The 21,164-nt window shown below is 37.1% G+C and overlaps 1 pseudogene; it reads right to left on the bottom strand.

The window, feature by feature from the left end:
• Positions 1-2,382: 2,382 nt before the first annotated feature.
• On the bottom strand, positions 2,383-17,482 carry LOC109010067 (annotated as a pseudogene).
• Between the last annotated feature and the right edge of the window lie 3,682 nt (positions 17,483-21,164).

Below are 21,164 nucleotides of genomic sequence, written 5' to 3'. Positions count from 1 at the left end.
TCTTTGTCCTAAATCCTTTCCCGATTTACAAATGTTTTATTCTACAAAGCATCCACTTCTTGCTTTGAGCAGTGTAATTCAACCAGCTGAACCTACTTGCTATTCACAAGCTTCCACCTCCTCTGAATGGCAAGCTGCAATGGATCAAGAGTTTGATGCTCTTATCTCAAATGGTACTTGGACACTATGTCCTAAACTACTGGCCACAACATTGCACGCAATAAGTGGGTCTATAACATTAAACGTAAGCCAGATAGTTCTATCGAGCGCTTCAAAGCAAGGTTGGTTGCCAAGGAGTATGATCAACAATGTGGAGTTGATTTTACTGAAACATTTAGCCTAGTAGTCAAATCTTCCACCATTCGACTGATCCTTGCTTTGGCCATAAACTTTGACTGGTGCATTCGACAGTTGGATGTCTCAAATGCATTTTTACATGGATATTTAGATAAGATTGTTTACATGGAACAACCTCGTGGCTTTGTTGATCCTCAATATCCTCAACATGTGTGTTGTCTGCACAAGGCCCTTTATGGCTTGAAACAAGTACCACGTGCATGGTATTATAGACTCTCTCAAGTTTTCATGAAACTTGGTTTCTCTACATTTACAGTGGAGTCTTCTTTATTTATATTATCCCAAAATCATATTATGATTTATGTTCTTGTATATGTGGATAATATTCTTATCATAGGCAACAACACTCCCATTATTTTCTCTGTTATCAAACAGCTGTAGCAATTCTTTGCCATGAAGGATCTTGGTGATCTTGGCTATTTCTTGGTTATGGAAGCTCATCGGACTTCAAATGGTTTACACCTACGATAGTCCAAATATATTTTGGATCTTCTACATTGAGCGAGTATGATTGGTGCAAAACCGTATGCTGCTCCTTCGGTTAGTGTAGCTAAACTGTCTAGTTTTGAGGGGTCTCCACTGTCTGAAACTGAAACTGCTACATATAGACAGCTTGTTGGTGGATTACAGTATTGCACACTTACTCGACCTGATCTCGCATACTCCGTAAATCACTTGTGCCAATTCATGCACTCTTCCACTACTTCACACTGGATTGCACTTAAAAGGGTTCTTCGCTATCTTAAAGGAAGTATTGATCACGGCTTGTTCTACAGCAAAGGGAAGTCTCAACTTAATATTTACTGTGATTCGGATTGGGCTGGAGATCCTGATAATCGACGCTCAACAACTGGCTATGGTGTCTTCTTTGGCTCATGCCTTGTCTCTTGGTGTGCCAGGAAGCAATCAGTTGTCTCTTGGTCTAGTACCGAGGCAGAATATCGGGCTCTATCTTATGCTACAGCTAAAGTATACTGGATACGCATGCTTTTGCAGGAACTCCATCTTCCGTTATCCTCTTCACCAATCATATGGTGCAATAATATTAGGGTTATTTCATTGGCCTCTAATCCGATTTATCATGCTCGCACTAAACACATCAAAATAGACTTCCATTTCATTAGGGAGAAAGTGCTCAACAAGGATATTATCATCCGGTTTATCTCTACCATTGATCAAATAGCTGATGTCTTCACCAAAGGCCTTACTGCATCTCGTTTCACAACTCTCTGTGACAAGCTTCAGGTTATTCCTCCTCCCATCAGCTTGCGGGGGCTATTGGAGTTAATCCTCATGATTCAGCATGCAAGCCTGATTCTTAAGCAGATAAAGATCTTCCACAACAGAAGTCTGATATACATCAGTATTTAAATTCAAATTCAAATATTGTATATAGATAACATCATTTCAAATAGATTTAAATTATAATTGATAACATTTTGTAATCTATATATACAAACTATATTACTCTGTTTTGGTATTGAGAACCAAGGCAATTTCATACACTTCATATTTTATTTCAGAAAGAATATAATCTTGAGTACTACAGCTGTTATGGGCTGTCTTGTTTCACAAAAGTTGGTGATAATAGCTTTGTGGTTTTGTTTAACCCTCTTAGAGAACAACTAGTATCTTTGCGGCTAACGCCAATAACATTCCCATCTTAGCGGCCTTCTCCTCCACGAGAAGGCAACACAAAATATGGGTTAGGTTTTGATTGTTCAGAAAACACGTTCAAGATCGTTCGAGTATTTGATGATGAAAGCAGTAGTACTAATTTTTATGTTGAAATATTCACACTTAGTACAAGTTCATGGAGAGCCATTCCCAAAGGCCCTTCTTGTCCTTTATCTAGAGCGCATGTATATATATGCATGTGGGAATCTTTATTGGCTTTCTTACCCTGAAGAAGATCCACATGATGAGGGTCATCTTGAGTTCACTAAGATTTTTTCGTTTGACATTTCCAAAGAAGAATTTGGCTTGATTTATCCACCTAAATTTAGGGGATGTCATTTGCTTGATCTAAATGGAAACTTGGCTATTGTTGACCTCTCGACGATCAGGCCGCACATTGATATTTGGGTACTGATCATAGAGTATGAAAGGAAAGATCATTGGGTCAAAGAATACGAGATTGATCTAAAATCGCCCGGAAGCGAGTTTTTCTTCAATCGATATATTGAGGTTGTAGGTCTACTGGAATTTGGCCAAGTGTTAATATTGAGGTGCTGCGGACAATTCTATTCCTGTGATCCAAAAAATGGTACGCTAAGGCACGTCTATAATCCAAAGTTCCATTGTTACACCGATGTGAACCTATGTCACACGGGCAGCCTATTATCAATTTCTATGTTTCATACAAATTAGTAATATATGCCAAGTTTAAGGATCGACTGTACTTGCCCTTTTATTGTTAATGTTGCTACCAGTTGATCTTGTTTAATTTATTTTTCTTAATTTGATATGGTAACCGCCATGCATAATTCCTTTTGATCTATAGATCGGTTTGGGTCCTCATTAGAAATTAGTAGACTCATGCAAGACCTTTGCTGAAGCCACTAAAACCAGCGAAATATGTATTGATTCTGTTGATCAGCATGATCGATATGATCGAAGTCTTGATGTGCTTATAAAAGATTGATCTAGGTTTGTGTCATAGAAACCCTTTCTATAGGCAAAGGTATAATGGGAGGAAGAATTATGGTGCCAAGAAAGCCCACCTATATTATAGAGCATAGCAATCAAGACCTGGTTACCAAACAGAAGTAGAAATTAAAAGAATTAATGTAGACATTGACTTCTAGGAATATAATTGCAAACATGGCAATTAGTAGTATACATCTATGATGTTAAATATAATTTTAAGATATGCAAGTCTCACGAACTTCTTTTCTACTAACATGCACGTCATTAATTATCATTTATCGTTGAGTGGAAATTGAAGAAAGAAACTTTATTCATTGTTCATACTTTTCCTATCCATTTTATATTTGATCAATATATTTGCAATTCATCTAATTATTGGGTAGGAAGTACTATATTTTAACAGTCGAAATTGTTACCATATTTTATATTGATCCCAAATACGTAATGTTCATATCTCACAAATAGTTTTCTATTAGTGATAGTTATTTTGGTCGTTATAATGTTCATATCCGTGACGACACTTTTGTCTAATATTAGTGAGGACCACAATTGCATTAGATTTTGCGATGATTTTGGTTTAATGGGGACTTTTTAAGATCAAGTATATATGATACCCTTATTATGACGAAAGTGTCGTCGCTAAATATGGTACCATACATATTGGTCCAGAGGTACTGTGCTCTAAGCTGTAAATCAACTTTTATTTTTTACTTACAAAAAATTACTTTTGGGATGCCAAGTGGAAGACAAAGCTGTATCCCTCTCAACACAACAATGGCTTCAATTGTAGCTGCCTCATCCACCTCTAGCTCAATCTTACTTGCTGCCATCACAGTTGCTCCATGTGTATCTCGCAGAACCATCCCAACTCCAACCTTCCTCGGATCAGAAAAGATTGCCCCATCAACATTCAACTTAAAAACACCACCTTCTGGAGCTTGCCACTTAGTCAGTTTTTGTAATTGCTCCCTTGATGTAATGGTTGGCACGTCATTAAAGACTTTGCACATTGATAAAGCATGCTCAACCGCTTGGACAGGTTGTATCAAATTCTTCTTCATCTGCATTTGATTCCTTCTGTACCACACGCTCTAGCAAAGGACACAAAACAAAGTTAGTTCAGTTTCACTACCTTGCATCATAACCTGGAGCACAGTTTGAATAAAACTGAAAGAAGTACGAAAAAACTTGACCAATGGGAAGAAACGTTGCCAAACAATATAGATAGTAGGACACTTTAACAGAGCATGAGTAATACCTTCCTCATGAATCTGACAGAAATAGCACTTAGATTCCACCTCCACCTTTTTCCTCTTAAGATTAATAAGTGTTGGTAAAATATCCTTACAAGCCTTCTAGGCAAACACTTTAATCTTTCTAGGGACTTTCATATGCCATATTTTCCGCCAAAGACTCCTGTCCCCCATCTGCAAGGATATTTTCCCATCACCACTAGTCTCAATCTCCTGAATCAGCTTATAAGCACTCTTTACCGTGAATTTACCATTTACTTGTCCCAAATCCACCTATCCATACACTGACTGGTTGGTAATCTAACCTTTAGGATCTCCTCAACTGCACTTAGATTGAAGAGGGCTCTAATTAATTGTTCATTCCAGTTCCTAGTAGTATCATCAATTAACATGTCCACTATACTTTCTTCATCAATTGGTGACCCATTCCTGCTATCCAAATCAGAGTGTAAAGGTCTAGGTCCAAGTAGCTATAGAACCTTCCAAATCTTCACCATTTCCCCATTCCCAACACGCCACCTACACCCTTTCAAAAACCACTCTCTTGCTTCAAAAATACCCCTTCTAACATAGGAAGGGTTAGTACCTAAGGAAGCCTCGAAAAAAGAACAATGGGGATAGTACTTAGCCTTGAAAATTCTCTGCAGCAAAGAATTCTCACCTTGCAAAAGTCTCCAGTCCTGTTTAGCCAATAAAGCCATATTAAACATATGTAAATCACAGAACCTCATCCCACCTCTAAATTTTGACACACATAATTTCTTCCAACTAATCCAATGGATTTTCCTCTCATTACTTCGTTGACCCCACCAAAATCTCGACATCATCCTCTCTAGTTCTCGGCACAAGGTTAAGGGTAACTTAAAACAACTCATTGAGTAAGTTGGTATGGATAAGGCTACAGCTTTAATAAGAACTTCCCTGCCCCCTTGTGAAAGTAATCTCTCTTTCCAACTCTGAAGTAGGACCACACCCTTGTTTTAGTAACTTCAAATGATCTAGATTTTGATCATCCCACAAAATTTGGCAGCCCTAAATATGTTACTCTGTCTTAAAGGTACTACATCTAGTCACATTTATTGACTGAATACATTTCAAGCCTGATTGAAAATGACATAATCTAAGATGAAAAAGTGCAAAATTTATCATTGAAAATATAGCATTGAGCAAAGATCTCTCTTTCAAATTACTTGTAATCATGTATAAATTTTAATCACTCCATTCGGTTTCAATATTGACTGGCTGCTTCAAGTTAGCTTCATGTTTATCCAAGTGGAATTCGTGATCTTTTGAAGTACACAAAGTAGAAGTATTATAATCCACAAATTTACATAACTGAGTAATTTCCAGATCTATTAATTCTTTTGTTTTTTTCCCCTATTTATATATATATATATATATATATATATGATCCTGATAGATATATATATATATATATATATATAGAGAGAGAGAGAGAGAGAGAGAGAGTTAACGACGGGGGAAGGAAGAGAGACCAAGAGAACCAGAAAGGAAAGACAGCAAGAGGGAAAATAAAGAAAGAGACGGCCATGGGGATATAAAATCTAACTCAAACTATTTAATTACTATTTACAGATGATCTAATATATTCTTAATATCCAAACAATCATAGCCTCACAATGTGGGGGACATTTAGCTTTAATTCCTATTTTTAAAATGCAGCTTTAGCGTTGTATAAACGAGGAAAGAACAACAGTTTAGATCCAATTAGGTTGACGCAAGACGACCTAGTATTTCTTAAACATATATATTGAGATTGCCGCATAGCTTTGTCAAGATGCTATCTATGGCAGAAAGGTATTTGCATTCTTCAGAACTGTAATGAGTGACCTTGCCCCCATAGCATTTTACCGATTAAAACCAGGCTTGATTCTGTGTATTAGTAACAATTCTGTCGGCACCAACATTGTTCATCACAGGCCAGCTCGGCTCTCATCACCAACAGTATAAGAAGAGCTGAATAGATGTACCATTCCAAGAATCGATGCAACGTTCTCAAACATGCAAAGAATAAAAGCATTCTATCATTTAGGATACTGAAATCACAATACGCCATACAGAGTTGCATTCCGTTTCGAATATTCAACAAGGTAGCCATGTGTGTATGCCATGTTCAAGAATGTTGGCCTGTGTTTGTGTCAGAAGGATTTTGATATTCAGGATTTGTAGGAACCAAGGCCGGCCAGTCCCTTGAAGAGACAAACATCTGGTAACATATCAGAAAAAGCTTTTGCTAAAGAAGCATGCACACATAATAAAAGCTTGCCAACTCTTAAGATATCATTACACGGTGTAAATAAAATTCCCTATATGCGAAATAATTTACTTAAAGAGTGGAAGCTATGTGAACTAAAAAGTATTTGCTTGTACTCAAGTAACAAAAGTTGTCACATGTACAAGAAACGTCTCAGCCAAAAATTTAATTCACCATGGTCATGAGACCCAAAGTAATCCAAGTGAGAATTTTGAAGATGTCATAACTTGGTCAAATTTAACTCCCAAAATATCCCATATATTAATACATAATCACGGCATTGGTTCGGTCTAAGGTGCTAGATATATTTCAGATTGGTCAAACATTTCATTGTGAATGTCTCTTTCACAAGGTTTGATCCATAAACAAGCATTTATGTTTACCCTGAAAGACGTAATAAAATGATGCAAGCAATCCATCTAATTTTCAATTTTAAGTGAAGGATGTCTGTGCTCAACTGGAGGGATCCCTAATCTGGAAAAGCTAAATTTTGTACTTCGCTTGAACTGTCATAGGGAGTACTTGAGGGCCTATAATTCAATAGGTCTCCAAAAGCCAATTTGTATTGTTGAACATTGAGGTTCATCACAAGTTCCTACAATTTCAGGAACCATCCCAGTTGAGATCTCACCTGTTCAACGTGTTGAGCAAGCTTTTCCCTCAGTGTTTCTTTTGTAATTACCCGAGCAGACACTTTGCTTAATACTTCTGCATCCTCATCATCATAACGTTTCTTCTTGGACACATGTGACTGCGCCATTTCTCTCAAAACATCATACACAGCACCTGTAGCATCTGGGATATACCTGCCAATGGATACAAACTTGATTAAATTCATGCAAATGAGACAATAACATCATTTAGTAGACTCATTCACACAGGACAGATGAGCATTGGATTTACTTGCTTAAATTTCGTTTTCTCTCCTGCTGCTCACGTGCCTGCATCCTCTTCACTATTTTGGATTTTAGCTGGATGCAACATTGCTGAATAGCAGACTGGAGGACATGATGCTTGTTAGTTTACTTAATCCTTTTGTGATGGAGTGACACGAAAACTGAAAACTCCCCACCTTGACAGCAGTAGATATCTCAGTTATATCATCTCCAATATACTCTTTCCCAGTGCCTTTAAAGGGGATTTTGGTGCTCACAATGCTCACAAAAACACCGATTCTATCTTGTATGTGGTTTATCTTGTAGCTACCCCAACTGAAAAAGATATTTCAGTGAGATTCTGTACAAAACTCCCATTCCTTTTCCCATTGCCAGAGGTATTATGACAACAATAATTGATCCCCCCTCCCCCACCCCAAGAGCAAATTATATATATATATATATATAGAAGAGAAAAGCAAGATAACCAGAGAAACTATTCGACTGCTGGACCATATCTTACTTGATTCTCTTAAGGACAGTCCTAGTGACAACATCAGCACCTTGCTCAAAAAGAAGCGGAATCCGATTTGCAAATCGGAATACGTTCAAACCCTGCCATTAAAACAGGAAAAATATGCTTCATAAACATTGAATCAATGAGAAAGTGAGCAAAAATATCAACATTGCCATCTAACGAGCTTTCCACTGTGCCCAATTAATGGTTAAGCAACACCGCATGCTCAAGAAAACAAGAGTTGGAATACATATGCCTATACTCAGCTAGTCACATCCAAAAGTTACGGTCAATATGTGCAACTGTGCGAATAAATTCTTCTATATTTTACCGATCGTACCACTTAGATTGTTCAGCTGCTAAAAGCAGGTTGACATAACATCATATTCTAGTATTAGAAACTTGCCAGAAGAACCGTATTCCATAGGCTATTCAAACTCATTGCCGAGGACCCGTGCACCCCGAGGTAATTCATGGGGAAACACCACCAAGTCCGTTGGACCCTATAAATGTTTTGCACCCAAGAGGATTCGAACCAACCCCCTTGGGGTTCCATAGGCTATTCTTTCATCATATATATTTCTCATTTTATTTTTCAACAAGGTAGATTTTATGAACACAAAATATTCATGTGTTACTCCAGTATACAGGAAAATTACTAGAGAATCAGAGATCCACCTAAATAGCAAAATGAAAAGGTGTTAAATAATCTTGAAAAGTATGAATATATATAACAGCACTAATTTGGGCCACAATCTGATGAAATAGGGTGTAAAGAAAGAAAGGCTTGAACTCTAGAATTGATTTCTTGCAATTCTTGAGTTACAGTCATTTTTCTCTCCAAAGACACCAAAATATGCATGACAGGGTCATCCTCCATAGAAGTTCGCATTAATGGCTACCAAACTGTCATTTCCAACATATTAAGATATCTATCAGATCAGAAGGGATAACCCAATCTATCCCAAAGACTCTAAAAAACAATCCTCCCTAGAAGACTAGCAACCTCATAGTGGAAAAGAAGGTGATCCACGGATTCTGCACTCTTATCAAGCATGCAAGACCCAATGATCAATACAACACCCTTTTCTTCCTCACATTGTCCAAGGTAAGAATCTTCCCTAAAGCTGCTGTCCAAATGAAGAAAGCATCTTCTCTACTTACTAATTATTGCAATATAAACTTAACTTAAAAGTACGATGAATACAGTAAAACTGCAATCTGTCGCGTGTTCAAGTCTAGATACATGCAACACTAACAATAGAACCCACTTGTGAACGAGTGCCAAAACATCCACCTATATACAACACCAACCAGTCCCTCATTGTGAAGAAAACAAGTTTTAAGGTAGAAACAATAAGAGAAGAGTGCCTCCTTTTCCACTTTATTTAGCAATTAATTTCTGTAATAACTAAGATATTTCATATAGAATGTCTTTAACAAACCAACACGATGAAGAACAATATCATATCTAACAGCTTTGAAGCTTCTACAACTGATTTGATTGATTAGTTATTTGTCCCCAGTGTATCTCACATACTTGCTTAACATCTTTTCCTCCCACACTGACACCAGCTTCCACAATAAACGGGTGGCCTTCAAAAACTTGAGCACTGTATATTATGGTAAAAGAGAAAAATCAAATTTACTAAATAGCAGTATATTAAGTAAAGAAATCAAAATCAATTAGCAGGATAACAATCTATCACTGACAATATACACTCCTTCAAATACATAAAATGTATTGCTATACTATATACAAGGAATTTACTATATCCTATGTATCTGGACTAGACCCTTTTAATTTTCAATAAAGTATTTGGTTACTTATAAAAAAATAGAAGAAATTTAAAAAATAACAGATCTAGAAAACTCAGGTATAAATACAACCTGCCTGAATAAGTTGCTACCATGTCTGGATGCAGCTCCTTTATAATCCCAAGACGAAGATATTGTATTCACCTGCAGGACTAAGACACTGAAAACAGGTTCTAAGTAATACAAAAATGAGAAAAATAATGTGTAAAGGCTATGAATATGAAGGATATGTAAAGCAACATAACATATCAGAAACTAAAATGAGACCAAAATCAAATTAACAGAATAGCTGAACGCTACTGATCAAAGGCTTACATCACCACTAGGGTCATCAAACTTAGTTTGACGAAACAACTGATGAATGCGAACTATCTGTTGAGATGTTAGAGACTTGACAGGCATTTTGGGGTTAAACTCTGGGCCCATTTTGTTGAAGGTAAAGATGAAGAATGAAAGAAAACAAAAGAAGGATTGGAGAGAAAAATATTGTTCTCATTCAATACGTAAATCTGTGTACATCCTCAGTATATATATCCTTTGAGCAACACCAACTTAACCAATCAGAAAATAGAAATAATAACCAACCTAACCTATTCTGCAATATTCTAAAATAGAAAGCTATCTGTACAAAGAAACAAAGAAAGAAACGATCCTAACAAACTACGCTGAGCTGGAGGAATATTTTTCTGTTTTATTAGAGTGCGTGTGGAGCAGCTTTTCATTGGTGGAGGCTTGATTCTTTCTTTGTTGAGACTCCCCCTCAAGATGGGCATATATGTTCAGAATGCCCATCTTGGACAATAAAAACTGAAATTGTGCTGTGGACAAAGCCTTTATAAAGATATCTGCCAACTGAAACTTAGAGCTAACATGAACTGGAACAATCACACCAGCAGCTACCCTTTCTCGAATAAAATGGCAATCTATTTCTATGTGCTTTGTTCTTTCGTGAAAGATGGGATTCTTGGTAAGATGAATAGCAGCTTGGTTGTCACAATATAGCAGTGCTGGTTGTTTGTGTTGTATGTTGAAGTCCTTCAAAAGTGTAATTAACCAAACAACTTCACAACAAGTGTAAGCAAGTGCTCGATATTCTGCCTCAGCAGAAGATCGAGATATTGTTGCTTGTTTCTTGGATTTCCAACTCACTAAAGAGTCTCCAAGAAAGACACAAAAACCAGTGACTGACCTTCGAGTTTCAGGGCATGCTGCCCAATCCGAATCACTGTATGCTTTGAGATGTAAAGAGGAACTAGCTGAGAAGAAGAGACCTTGACCAATTGATCCCTTTAGATATCTCAGAACTCGGTGTGCATGGTGCAAATGAATCTGAGTTGGTTTGTCCATGAATTGGCTGAGAACACTCACGGCATAAGTGATATCTGGTCTACTAATTGTTAAGTAGATGAGCCTACCAATCAGCCTTCGATAGCTTGTAACATCTGTCAACATATCAGTAGAAGAGTGTGCAAGTTTATGATTTGATTCAATTGGAGTACAAGCTGGCTTACAACCAAGTAATCCAGCACCGTCTAAGATTTCTAATGTATATTTTCTCTGACACATGTGGATCCCAGCTGCTGTTCTTGCAACTTCTATCCCCAAGAAGAATTTCAAGATCCCGAGATCCTTAATCTTGAACTGACTGTGCAGAAATTCTTTGACACTTTTTATGGTGACTAAATTGTTGCTTCCCACAATTATGTCGTCAACATAAACTAAAAGAGCTGTAAAACCATGTTGATCATTCTTAGTGAACAATGAGTAATCAGATTTTGATTGGTAAAAGCCAATCGAGAGCAAAGCAGCAGTGAACTTTGAGTTCCACTGCCTAGAGGCTTGCTTCAAACCGTAGAGTGACTTATGTAACTTGCAGACCAGCTTTCCTTGTTGTTGAGACTCCCCCTGAGCCACATAACCCGGTGGCAAATCCATATATATTTCTTCATCAAGATCCCCATTCAAAAAAGCATTGTGTACATCAAGTTGGGCCAAGTGCCAGTTATTGATGGCTGCCAGTGCAAGGAAGAGTCTAACTGTGGTCAGTTTTGCCACTGGACTGAATGTCTCTTGGTAGTCAAAACCCTATCTTTGAGTGTACCCCTTTGCTACCAATCTAGCCTTATGCTTGTCAATGGTCCCATCAGATTTTAACTTGACCTTAAATACATATTTACAGCCAACTGGTTTCTTTCCAAGAGGTAAAGTAGTGATGGACCAAGTGTTATTGGCTTCAAGGGCATCAATTTCAGACCTCATGGCAGCTTTCCAATGATCAGAGGCCACAGCCTCTTCATATGACTTAGGTTCATGGGTTAGTGAGAGGGACAATGCATATGCTCGATGAGATGATGATAAATGATCATAGGTGATGTGATTGGTAAGAGGATATGGAGTGGAAAAATTGGATGATGTATGAATAGGGGCTTGAGAAACAAGGTGACAATGATAAGCTTGTAAATGGGATGGAGTATTCCTCAGTCGACTTGATCTCCTTGGAACAATGGCTGAATTTTGCTCTTCAGCTGGAGCAGATGTGGGAGAAGTAGATTCTGATGCTGTGAGGTTTGAATCAATTAAATGAGGATTAGAAGGAATATGAGAGGGAGCTGGAGACTGTACAGACTGATCTGAAAGATTGGTAGAGGAATCAATTGTGATTTGTTGAGAATGAAAGTCTGAAAATACAGGTGGAACAACAAAATCAAATTGAGAGGAAGATTGAGCAGAATTGGAAGAAAGAAAAGGAAAGGTAGACTCAATAAAGGTAATGTCCTGTGAAATGAATGTGGTATGGTTATCTAAACTATAGACTTTATACCCTTTGACATCAGCGGGGTAACCTATAAAAATGCACCTCATAGCTCTTGGGTCAAATTTGGTTCTGTTATGTTTGAGTGTTGACACAAAGCAAAGGCATCCAAAGACTCTCAAATGGGTATAAGAAGGTGGTGAGGAAAAAAAAATCTCATAGGGAGATTTGTTGTTTAAGAGAGGAGTGGGAGTTCTATTTATGAGATATGTTGCTGTCAAGATGGCGTCTCCCCAAAACTTAGTTGGAAGAGAAGCTTGAAAAAGAAGTGCTCGGGCAACGTTGAGAAGATGTTGATGTTTTCTCTCCACAACTCCATTTTGTTGTGGAGTGTAAACACAAGATTTTTGATGTTGAATGCCATGAGAATTATAAAAAATAGGCATGTGAAACTCCATTCCATTATCTGTCCTTATTTTCTTTATTTTGGAATTGAATTGAGTTTGGGCCATGAGAATGAAATTCTGTAGAAGTTGTTTAGTTTCAGATTTGAATTTCATTAGAAACACCCAAGTTACTCGACTATGATCATCGACAATGGTGAGAAAATAATGATGGCCTTGTAGAGATGATTGAGAGTAAGGTCCCCAAATGTCACAATGGATTAAGTCAAAATTGGAAGAAGTGCAGGAACTGCTTGATTGAAAAGAAGTTCGTTTCTGTTTTGCTAAGTGACAAACATTACAATCTGAAGAAGCATTACATTTGGCATCAAAAGAAATAGATTGAATTGCTCTAAGTTTCTGATCAGATAAATGTCCTAGTCTAAGATGCCAAAGGTTGAAGTCTTGTTGTGTCACAGCACTGCAGAAGCGAGGATTGGAGGAAAGAGGAAAAACTTTCAGGCTGTTGGAAGTTGTTTGATTGACAGCTTTGTTTTGGAGGGTGCTGGGAAGAAGGAAATAAAGGCCACATTGGATCTTAGCAAGCCCAATCGTCGTCCATGAAGACAGGACCTGTATGAAACAAAATTGACCCGAGAAAACAAGGCATAGAGAGGAATCATGAGTAAGCTTGCCAACTGAAAGAAGGTTAAAGGAAAAAGAAGGCACACAAAGGACACCAGTGAGTATAATGTTGTCTGAGAGGTGCACGGTGCCAATGTGAGTTGCTTCAACATGAGATCCATTTGGTAATTTGACAAATGTCTTGGTGGAGCAAGTGATAGAGCTAAAGAATGAGGTGGAGCAGACCATATGGTCTGTAGCACCAGTATCGACAATCCAAGGTACATTGGCAATACTAGGAAAAGATTTATGCATAACAGATAAGCAATGATGTTGATGAGTATCAAAAACAGATGCACTATGATCAATGGAAATGTGAGTGGAAAAAGGAATTATACCAGCCATGTTGGAGCATGCAACAGGGGAAGGATTATTTTCAGTGGACAACTGTTGAGGCTGATTAGTGGTCTGAACAGAACTTGAGTCATTAGAAGTGAGCTGTGACATCTGTCCATTGATTAGAGCCATGAGTTTCTGAATCTGATTCTGGGATAAGTTCAACTGGGGATTCTCCTGTATTCCCTTTTCTTGATTTTGAGAGGAGACCTGGTTTGCTGAATGTGGAGAAGAAAAATTCCCACTACCATGGTTCGACTTAGCTCTAGTGAACTTAAAATTTGGTGGGAATCCTATAAGCCTATAGCATTTCTCCTTAGTACGTCCAAGCTTTCCACAATGAAAACAGCTAAGATCAGATTTCTCTTTTCTTTTTGCTTGATTACTATAGACTGCTAGTGCTGAAGCCTCAAGAGAAGACACTATCAAATTTCTGGTCTGTCTTTGTCTTTCCTCCTGTAAAACTAGGGAAAAGGTCTTGTCTAGAGAAGGCATAGGTCTCATCAAAATTATCTGGCCTCTAATGTGCTCATATGAATCATTTAATCCCATAAGAAACTTAAACACATAATCTGTCTCTTGAACATCACCGACTGATTTAAGGGCTTGACATGTACATAAACCACATGAACAACACGGGACAGGCCTATAGTTATGCATTTCTTCCCAAATCCCATTAAGTTGAGTGAAATACTCACTTACATTTTGGTTCCCTTGCAAAGTAGAGCTAAGTTGTTGCTGGAGTTGATAGATACGCACGTTATCAGGCTGAGCAAAGCGGGTTTTCAGCTTTTCCCATACTTCCTTTGCTGAGTTGATGTAGAGCACGTTTGATGCTATCTCCTTCGAAATCGAGTTGAGTAACCAAGATAAAATAAGGTTGTTGCAACGCAACCAAGGAATATACAAAGCGTCGGTCAGATTTGGTGTAGGTATACTTCCATCAAGAAAACCCAGCTTGTTTTTTATAGAGATGGCCAAGGTAAATGATCGATTCCATGAGAGATAATTTTGGCCAGAAAGAGGTGGAACAATCACCACAGTGTTGGCATTGTCACTGTAATGTAAATAGAAATGACTCTTTGGATCTTCAGAAGGTGAGACGTTGCTGGATTTCGTCATTGTGAAGAAATGAAATGAGAGCTATAATGTAGTGAAGCTGTATGAAGAAATGGCTGAAAGAAAAATGAAGGACCTCAGGTTTCGAAACCTGTGGTCTCTGATACCATGTTGAAGGTAAAGATGAAGAATGAAAGAAAACAAAAGAAGGATTGGAGAGAAAAATATTGTTCTCATTCAATACGTAAATCTGTGTACATCCTCAGTATATATATCCTTTGAGCAACACCAACTTAACCAATCAGAAAATAGAAATAATAACCAACCTAACCTATTCTGCAATATTCTAAAATAGAAAGCTATCTGTACAAAGAAACAAAGAAAGAAACGATCCTAACAAACTATGCTGAGCTGGAGGAATATTTTTCTGTTTTATTAGAGTGCGTGTGGAGCAGCTTTTCATTGGTGGAGGCTTGATTCTTTCTTTGTTGAGACATTTCACCTGAGAAAGATCACCACACAATAAATCAACTTCGGCATCTAACAACGAAAGCAACAATAACAGAGGCCACAAATAATTCAAACTTATTGACAATTAGATTCTGCACGTATTTGCCGTTGGGTTCTTATACAGACCTGGCCACACATCACTACAACATGCTGTAGTGGATAAGAACTTTAGCTGTCCTCTATTTTTTTCCATTTTTAGCAGAATTCAAAAACCTTAAAAGCTTGGTAACTTTTTTGATCGGTAGCAAAAGGTCAGTAACTATCAAAAAGTAATGCATGGATGAGAAATTAAGAAAAGATATACACATTCTTGTTATCCAATATGGATAAAAGTCGGTCAACACCTTGGATTCCTCCTAAGAACTCCTAAGAACCAGTAAAACATTTATTTGATAGAATGATATTTCTGATTAGATGCTTAAATGATTCTTATCCAATTCCAGTGTCTATATAAGACCTGACACAAATGGATGTCTAAAGAATTTTAACATTGACCCACTGTCTACTACCAATTACCATGTTGGCAGAAGGGGTTTGATCTTTATGCCTGAGTACAATATCATCTCTTTTCTTATTTTTTCCCAGTCAAAATAAGGAACACTCCAAGAGCTTCCTCAGTATATGTTGAAGAAAAAAATCTTAAGAAAGATGGACTTGAATCCTGAGGTGAAGGCAATAAATCAGTATCAGCCAATCACGGGTATCTGTTCATTATAATATGACCTCAGAAGGCAGGGGATAAGTAGAGCATATACGTACATAGCTCAATCGATTGTTCTTGCTCCCATATAATCCAATATTGATATAATTGTTTGAGTTCTGCCATTGTGCCAACTCTCAGTTTCACTAACATACAATTGTACAGAATATGCTAGCCTCTTGAACATAGTTGCTCTGTTCAAAAGATCTCCGCATTCACCATAAAATTTGGACAATATAAACTTCTATTCTAACTGCTTTATAGCAATAAAAGAGAATCTCTTTCTGTGGAGATTTACCAACAGCACCAATAAGAAACATAATACAAATAAATTTTATGGCATTCAATCACATATTGCAAGAAATCCAAGAAATTCTGAGGGCACTAGCATGAGCAAAGATGGTTGAAAAGTTTACAGTTTGAAAGAGAGTAAAACAACCCGATATCCTAGCTGCTAATCCAAAATCACCAACTCAATTGACAGGCATAGCTTTTATAGCTGCTTTATCTGCCACTGGCAGACAAGTAAACCAAAGACCTCCAAAACTTGCTTCATTATCAACGTAAAATAGTAGCGTAAAATTACAGCCAGAGCAGCATGTGCTCTTACCAATCGACTAAAAAAACTTAGTTGCTGATCCTCACCAATCAATCGTTCAGCGTATGCTTTAGGTATATTCACAAATTCATGTTGCAGAAACTGCAAAAGGTTCTGTTTTGAAGTTTCCGCAATCAGACGTTTGATTAGTAGCAAATCAACAGACGAGGGATGGTGCTTCGTCTCAAGAGGAACTGGAGGCATTACGTCTGTTCTCCAAGCAAATCTTATTGTAACATTCTTTCTACATGAAAAACGTAACATGCAAGTACAACAGAGAGATTAAGATAATTATGTGCATCTGTACTGATTCAGGAGGGAGGGAGAGAGAGAGAGAGAGAGAGAGACATACTCAGGTGTATCTGATACAAACTTAAAAAGGAATTGGGCATAAGGGGTTATAACAGCCATTTGTCGCATGTAATGCAAGATTTTGGACTGCGCACACCCATAGAAAACTTTTTAGTTAACATAAAAATGCACCCATGAACTTTCTCAATCATTATTGTCAAACATGATAAAATCATATTGCATAAGTTTGGAGCACTCCGGAAGTTCTGAATCTAAGATGATATATTAGAAATGGGAAAGAAATATACACGGTACGTTGTCCAATTTCCCTCGATGACTACTTGAATTTCGGCTCCATGCCACCGATCCATGTTGTCCCATTTCTCATGTACATGAATGTGAGGGATATTCCTGAAAAATAACATGAGGCATCTTTATGACTATTGTTGGTATTTTTTAATAAATAGTATTTATCAATAACGTTTCTCTCTTTAAATTGGTTGATTTTAATGTTTCAGTTGCTCAATTGTTTTCTAAATGCTCATTATCATCCGTTTTAACAATCAAGCCGTTAATTTCTTACCGGCTCTTTGTTAATGCTCCCTAAGTTTCAGCCGTTGGTTTTTTCTTTAATATTTGGTAGTGGCCGATTGTTCATTGTACCATTTTTGGGAAGTACGTTACTTTATTTCATCATGTCATTGCACCATTACGAGTGTTTTTTGAATTGTTTTAAATTGAATGAAGGTTGGCATTCAGTGAGTGGTTGTGATTCAAGGGTAGTTCTCTTTCTTTTCTATACGTACGAAGTTAGTATTATTTTCTTTTCAAAAAATACTATCTTGCGGTTAAGTACGAGAGAGTAATATAGTTTAGAGAAAGTGATATAAGAATAACAAGTTTAGTTAATTTATATTTTTGAGAGTATTTCCAGATAAAAGAGAGGTGTTATTTTGAGTAGATATTTGGGCTCAACCACTTGTGCAGAGTAGGTTTGAGTCATACGACGATCAGCTGGGCTGTTGTATCCTGGAGGAGTCAAGTCAAGAAAATTTCTGCTGCACCGGTTAATTTGAGACTTTGTATACCGCAGAGGGCTTGAATCTCCTTAAATAGAGCGATATTTCCGTGCCTCAGTCCAAACTGGCTTCGTCTTAATTTTTATTTTAATTGTAATTTTTATTATATTATTGTGTATTTCACCAACAATTATGAACATGAGTTAAACCACTAAGAACATTTTTGTAATGTTTGGAGCTTAAAACAAGTTCCATGACCAACATACTTACATAGAACTTCAGATAAAACGTCATGATGTCACATAGATATTAACTTTGGTCTTCAAATGGAAAGAAGGAATCCAGGGTATTGCATATGCAAGGTATAAGGCACGCTTAGTTGCAAAAGGCTATAGCCGGAGAGAAGACATCGATTTCAATGAAATTTTCTCTCTAGTTGTGAAACACAGTTCAATCAGGGTGTTGCTTGCTATAGTGGCAGCGTATGACCTAGAGTTTCAGCAACTATATGTTAAAACAATGTTCCTGCATGGTGAGCTTGAAGAGATCATTTACATGCATCAGCTAGAGGGGTTCATTGTTCAAGGAAAGGAAGATTATGTGTGCAGATCGAAAAAATCATTGTATGGTTTGAAGCAGTCTCCAAGGCAATGGTATAAACGTTTTGATTCTTTTATGATAGATCATGGTTATTCGAGAAGTAGTTATGATAGTTGCGTTTATCACATACAGTTATCTGATGGGTTTTTCATTTATTTGTTACTGTATGTTGATGATATGCTTATTGCTACTAAAAGCATATCTAACATTAGCTTGTTGAAAATACAACTCATAAATGAGTTTGAGATGAAAGACTTAGGTGCTACAAAGAAGATTTTGGGTATGGAGATCTATAGAGATAGGAAAGCTGGAAAGTTGTACTTATCCCAGGGAAAGTACACTGAGAAAGTTCTTCAGGGATTTGGAATGTCTAATTCCAAACCAGTAAGTACATGACTTGCTACACATTTTAAACTTTCAGCATCTATATCTCCTCAGATAGACTAAGAGGAACGGTTCATGGCTAGTGTTCCTTATTCCAATGCAGTTGGCAGTATTATGTATGTAATGGTTTGTACTCGTCTAGATATTTCACAGGCAGTGAGTGTTGTTAGAAGGTACATGGCTAATCCGGGTAGAGCTCATTAGCAAGCTGTGAAATGGATACTCAGGTATTTGAGAGGTACTTCGAACCTTGGTTTAACTTTTGATAGAGATATTGACTACAATTCGAGGATGGTTGGTTATGTTGATTCTGATTATGTTGAGGACTTAGATAAGAGAAAATCATTGGCATGGTATGTTTTCACGTTGTGTGATTCTGCTATTAGTTGAAAAACAACTCTACAATCTGTTGTTGCTTTATCAACTACAGAAGCAGAGTATATAGCAGCAGCCGAGACTGTTAAGGAAGCCATTTGGTTGAAAGATCTTATCAATGATTTGGGACTACAACATGATGCAATTTCAGTGTTTTGTAATAGCCATAGTGTAATACATTTTATCAAAAATCAAATGTATCATTAGAGAACAAAGCATATTGACGTCATGTATCATTTTCTTCGAGAAATTGTTACAAATGACATGTTAGAAATTCAGAAGATTGATACTACTGAGAATCCAGCAGATATGATAACAAAACCAGTTCCAGTATACAAGTTCAAACTTTGTTTGGATTTTATTGGTGTTTGGGGTAGGTTTTTCCCTTAGGAGATTTGGTGGAGGGGGTCGGTTCTTTGGTTAATAGATTCTTGTTAGGTTTGGTAGGATTCAAGCTAAGGTGGAGATTTATTGAGAGGTGGTTTGAATCCTGTTGAAAAAGCATCTCTACGGATTGCTCGCTCGAGCGATGTCTCGGCCGCTCGAGCAAAGACTCACCCAGTGGGTTTGCTCATCAATAGCTCGACAGTGAGTTCGAGCTGGACATAACCTGAGAGTTTGCTCAACACCCGCTCGACACTCAGCTCGAGTGGGATGGCATCCGGAGAGTTCGCTCATCAGTTGCTCGACACTCAGCTTGAGTGGAATGGTATCAAGAGAGTTCGCTCGACACTCAGCTCGAGTGGGATGACAGACCTAACGTTCACTCAAGCGAATGTCTGTAAATCAAGGTCCGCATCGTTTCAATATAAATATGAATGTTTCAACATTTATTTATTATATTTTTACCTTTTAAGGCTGCCGAAATTTGTATTGAAGAGATAGGTCCTCTTTATGATATTGCCAAGAGTGTTTTGACACTTTGAAAAGAAGATTTTGTAATTAATTTCTTGTACTCTATCATTGTTGATAGTGAATTCATTGAGACTGACCCCGCCAGTGGACATAAGCTCATATTGAGCTGAACCACTTAAATCTTTGTGTATTGTGTGTGATTGTCGTTATGCTCTTTTTGTTTGTTTCCGCTATTATTTACTTGAACTCAGCCTTTGATAACCGGTCTATCCCAATAAAGCCCACACATGCATGATTTTCTATCTCTACAGAAAAAAGATTAATCTTATGCACACTTGTATTCCCTTGATTACTAATTAATATAGTAATTTGAATAGAGATTAATGTTCAAATTTTGACGATGTGAATAAACCAATATTAACTGCTTGTAGTAGTTTTGTGCAAGAGAGATATATACATGATTGATGCTACGGATTAAAGCCTAGTACGTACGCGGAATAAGTGATCTATGTAGAGTATTTTTGCATGAAAGCATGTGTGAAGATCATGGCCTCCACATCGCTGCCATGACAAAATTTAATTAACTAGTAATTTAGTTTTTAGAATTTTTTTAAAAATTAAATTCTGTCATATTAATAGCAAATGTAAAGTAAACCAGATTGCAAGAATAAGTATAAGGAGCAATACTACTCTGCATTTAAATTAAATGATTCGTCACTACAAGAAAATTACTTATTTTCTAGCAATTAATTCTAACGAAATGACTATTTGCAACTAAAATTAGTTACAAATAGTCTTTTAGTTGCAATAAATTAATCACAAAAATTCATTTTTCTTATAGTGTGCATATAGTCGTTACATATTGACATGCTAA

The sequence above is a fragment of the Juglans regia genome, chromosome 5 (assembly GCF_001411555.2).
Source record: "Juglans regia cultivar Chandler chromosome 5, Walnut 2.0, whole genome shotgun sequence".
NCBI classification, from domain to species: Eukaryota; Viridiplantae; Streptophyta; class Magnoliopsida; order Fagales; family Juglandaceae; genus Juglans; species Juglans regia.
Note: the sequence above shows the minus strand (reverse complement) of the source record. Positions and strands in the feature narration are given on the sequence as shown.